Source organism: Ornithorhynchus anatinus, chromosome 7 (assembly GCF_004115215.2).
Source record: "Ornithorhynchus anatinus isolate Pmale09 chromosome 7, mOrnAna1.pri.v4, whole genome shotgun sequence".
NCBI lineage: Eukaryota > Metazoa > Chordata > Mammalia > Monotremata > Ornithorhynchidae > Ornithorhynchus > Ornithorhynchus anatinus.
In genome coordinates, this window is record NC_041734.1 from 66,702,513 (window position 1) to 66,707,737 (window position 5,225).

The following is a 5,225-nucleotide window of genomic DNA, read 5'->3' on the forward strand; positions in this document are numbered from 1 at the left end:
GTGCTGGGAAAAAGTCCAAGACAGAGTTCTTAGCTCACAGATGGTTTATAATCTATGAAGCCAGAGGTCTGGGGGAAAGGGAGGGGGGAGGAGAGGCACACCGGGAAAGGAACCACCAAGAAAATTCAGTCCAAGACAACAAACTCAACAACAACAAGAGAAACAACCGTCCATCAATGTTGGGAGAGACGAGTCCTCCGACTCCTCCCCACCTCCAGGAGGGCCATCCTTGGTCAAAAGAGCAGCGTGGCTCAGTGGAAAGAGCCTGGGCTTCGGAGTCAGAGGTCATGAGTTCGAATCCCGGCTCTGCCACTTCTCAGCTGGGTGACTGTGGGCGAGTCACTTCACTTCTCTGTGCCTCAGTTACCTCACCTGTAAAATGGGGATTAACTGTGAGCCTCACGTGGGACAACCTGATGACCCTGTATCTTCCCCAACGCTTAGAACAGTGCTCTGCACATAGTAAGCACTTAACAAATACCAACATTATTAAGAGACCCAGTAGCCATCCGAAGGGGCAGCTCCTTGGGGGTTTAGGGAACCAACTCATTCATTCCTTCATTCAGTAGGATTTATTGAGCGCCGACTATGTGCAGAGCACCGTACTAAGCGCTTGGAACGTACAGTTCGGCAACAGATAGAGACCATCTCTGCCCGGTGACGGGCTCACGGTCTAACCGGTCTAAACTCGCCAGGGACCCATTTCCCAGCAACACAGAGGGGAAACTACAAACGGGTGGCACTTTCTCCGGTGAGGTGGATCCACTTCTGGCGCTTCCGGGCCCTGGGATCGCAGTGGGAATGCCAAGCACCCCTCTCACCCTCAACAGGGCTTTAAGGAAGTCGTGGCCGCCTCCTCCCAACTGCTCTCGCAGGATTGCTAGCCCAATTTCGGGCCATCCCCAACCCCAGCAGTGAAGCACAGCATTCCTCTTAACTGCCAGCTACTCGTGGGCAGGGATCTTGCCTCTTTATTGTTGTATTATACTCTCCCGAGTGCTCGGTACAGTGCTCTGCGCACAGTGAGCGCACAATAAATACGACTGAATGAATGAGTGAATGAAGGAAGAGTCCCGAGTGGGATTCGGGGGCCCTGGATTCGGCTCCACTCCCGTGTCGCTGGCTGGCCTCGGGCGTATCACTCGTGGTCACTGGGCCTTGGCTTTTTGTCCATTGCAAGTGACCCTCACTGCCCTCCTTCCTTCCCCAGACCGGTTGGATAAAAATGGGGTCAGAGTTGGAAGAGCATGGGGCAAAATAATAATGATAATAATTCAATAGTATATATTGAGCGCTTACTATGTGCAGAGCACTGGACTAAGCACTGGGAATGTACCTAATAATTATGGCACTTGCTAAGCACTTACAACATGCCAAGCACTCTTCTAAGTGTTGACGCATTTACAAGTCATTCAGGTTGGACACAGTCCCCGTCCCACATGGGGCTCACATTCTTAATCCCCATTTTAAGAATAATGATGGCATTTGTTAAGCACTTACTGTGTACCAAGCACTGTTCAAAGCACTGGGGGAGACACAAGTTACTCAGTGCTTACTATGTGCCAAGCACTGTTCAAAGCACTGGGGGAGATACAAGGTAATCAGGTTGTCCCGCGTGGGGTTCACAGTCTAAGCAGCGTGGCTTAGTGGAAAGAGGCCGGGCTTGGGAGTCAGAGGAGGAGTTTCTAATGCCAGCTCCGCCACTTGTCTGCTGTGTGACCTAGAGCAAGTCACTTCACTTCTCTGGGCCTCGGTTCCCTCATCTGTAAAATGGGGATTAAAAGTCTGAGCCCCACACGGGACAACTTGATCATCTTGTATCTAGCCCAGCACTTACAACAGTGCTGGGCACATAGTAAGCGCTTAACAAATACCAAAGTTATCATTATTATCAATCCCCATTTTACAGATGAGGTAATTGAGGCTCAGAGAAGTGAAGTGACTTGCCCAAAGTCACCCAGCTGACAAGCAACAAGAGCTGGGATTAGAACCCACGACCTGTGATGCCCAAGCCCGGCCTCTTTCCATTGAGCCACGCTGCCACTGACAATAATAAGAAGAACGTTGGTATTTAAGCGCTTACTATGTGCAAACCACTGTTCTAAGCGCTGGGGGGAGATACAAGGAGATCAGGTTGTCCCACGTGGGGCTCACAGCCTTCATCCCCATTTTAGGGATGAGGTCCTGAGGCCCAGAGAAGTGACGTGACTTGCCCAAAGTCACACAACTAACGAGTGGCGGAGCGGGGATTAATAATGTTGGTATTTGTTAAGCACTTACTATGTGCAGAGCACTGTTCTAAGCGCTGGGGTAGATAGAAGGTAATCACGATGTCCCACGTGAAGCTCACAGTGAATCCCTATTTTACAGATGAGGTAACTGAGGCCCAGAGCAGTTAATAATAATGTTGGTATTAAGCGCTTACCATGTGCAGAGCACTGTTCTAAGCGCTGGGGGAGATACAGGGTAATCACGATGTCCCACGTGAGGCTCACGGTTAATCCCTATTTTACAGATGAGGTAACTGAGGCCCAGAGAAGTGAAGTCACTTGCCCACAGTCACACAGCTGACAAGGGGCAGAGTCGGGATGAGAAGCCATGACCTCTGACTCCCAAGCCCGGGCTCTTTCCACTGAGCCACACCGTTGGCCCGAGGAAGAAGAGCAGGGGGGCGAGAGGAGGTGCCGGAGAAGGGGCCGAGGTACCGCAGGTCACCCTGGGGCGAGGTGGGGAAGCCGGGAGCTCCATTTCCAATCCGCCGGTGCGGACTGTGGGCTGTGGAACGGGGGGTGAAATTCCCTCCCGCTGGCAACCCTTCCGCTCTCCCCCACAGAAACTGTCCTTTACCTCTTGGGCGACAGCCTAAGGGTGGGGAGAGGTTTGAGGCCAGTCCGGGGCAGATGAAAGCTCTGAATGTCCGATAGCACTCGGAGCAACGAAATCTAAACAGCGTGGCCGGCCGCGCGGGCCTGGAGGGAGCCCCAGGAAACACAGAGTACAGTACGTTCAGGTCCCAACAGATCACGCCGTGCCATCCTGCTCTTGGCCTCCACGGAGGGCCTGCGGGGAGGGCAGCCAGGAGGTTAATCTCACAGCCCCCTCCCCCCATCCACCCGACGTGGCCCGGGCCGGACGGATCCCGGGCGGACGCTGAGAAGCTGCCGACACCCCGGTTCACCGACCCCGGCGTACTCTCCGCCCCGGAGCGGAATTTGCGAGGGGTTGCGGCGGGCGAACCCCGGTGCTCGCTTGGAAGGACGGCGCTTAGTACAGTGCTCTGCACATAGTAAGCGCTCGGTAAATACTACCGAATGAATGACAGGCTTGTATTGGCTCGGAGGTGCTTGTGGACGGCGCAGCCAGAAGCCACGTGTGCGTTGGGTGCGTGTGGATGTCTGTGTGTTGGAGGGGGGGTGTAAATGGAACTGCAATGAAGGCAAGGCCCAAGAAGGGTAGAGGGGAAAAGGATCAACTTCTCTAAGACTGCTCTTTCCCTTCACCCCCGGCCTTGTTCTGTTCCCTTCCTGCTCTTCCGCAGCCCCAACGTTGAAGGCCGGGGGTGGTTTGGAAAGTGGGACTGGGGAAGGGAGGGCTTTCCTACTTGGGAAGGAAAAGGGGCAGGGGCCGAGCCACCCTACACACTTATAATGTTGGTATTTGTTAAGCGCTTACTATGTGCTGAGCACTGTTCTAAGCGCTGGGGGAGATACAGGGTCATCGGGTGGTCCCCTGTGGGGCTCACACTCTTAATCCCCATTTTACAGATGAGGTCACTGAGGCACAGAGAAGTGAAGTGACTTGCCCACAGTCACACAGCTGACAAGTGGCGGAGCCAGGATTCGAACCTGTGACCTCTGACTCCCAAGCCCGGGCTCTTGCCACTGGGCTACGCTGCTTCTCTATACAGGATAATCAGGTTGTCCCACGTGAGGCTCACGGTCTTAATCCCCATTTTACAGATGAGGTCACTGAGGGACAGAGAAGTAAACTGACTTGCCCACAGTCCCACAGCTGACAAGTGGCAGAGGAGGGATTCAAACCCATGACCTCTGACTCCCAAGCCTGGGCTCTTTCCACTGAAAAGGGGTAAGCCCCCCCCATCCTGAAGGGCACGGGCTTGGGAGTCAGAGGTCATAAGTTCGAATCCCGGCTCTGCCACTTGGCAGCTGTGTGACTGTGGGCAAGTCACTTCACTTCTCTGGGCCTCAGTTCCCTCATCTGTAAAATGGGGATTAACTGTGAGCCTCACGTGGGACAACCCGATTCCCCTGTGTCTACCTCAGCGCTTAGAACAGTGCTTGGCACATAGTAAGCGCTTAACAAATACCAACACTCCAATCCCTATCTCCTATAGGGCCCCCCCCCAACTAGGAAGGGATGCTCTCTGCTCCTGCACCCCAAGTCCTTTTCTCCTGTAGCTCCCCCTCACCCCCAGCTAGGAAGGGATGCCATCCGCTCCTGTACCCCAAGCCCTATTCTCTTGTAGCCCCCCCCAGCTAGGAAGAGATGCCATCCACTCCTGCACCCTAAGCCTTAGTCTCCTGCAGCCCATCCCTCACAGTCAACCCTTGCCCCTCCCTGAGGTGCCCAGGGCCTAGGCCTCGCCTGCCCCTCTTGGGTCTCTCCTCCCTCATGGCCGACCCATCTTTTGCCCCACTAAAGAAGGGGTGGGGCTGTAAGGGGAGGCTGCGGGTATGAGGGGAGGCTGGGGGTGTGAGGGGAGGCTGGGGGTGTGAGGGGAGGCTGGGGCCGTGGAGGGAGGCTGGGGGTATGAAGGGAGGCTGAGGAGTGTGAGGGGAGGCTGAGGAGTGTGAGGGGAGGCTGAGGAGTGTGAGGGGAGGCTGAGGAGTATGAGGGGAGGCTGAGGAATATGAGGGGAGGCTGGGAGCGTGAAGGGAGGCTGAGGAGTGTGAGGGGAGTTTGAGGAGTGTGAGGGGAGGCTGGGGGTGTGAGGGGAGTTTGAGGAGTGTGAGGGGAGGCTGGGGGTGTGAGGGGAGGCTGGGGGTGTGAGGGGAGGTTGGGGGTATGAGGGGAGGCTGAGGAATATGAAGGGAGGCTGGGAGCGTGAGGGGAGGCTGAGGAGTGTGAGAGGAGGCTGGAGGTGTGAGGGGAGGCTGAGGAATATGAGGGGAGACTGGGAGTGTGAAGGGAGGCTGGGGGCGTGAGGGGAGGCTGAGTGTGAGGGGAGGCTGAGGAGCGTGAGGGGAGGCTGAGGAATATGAGGG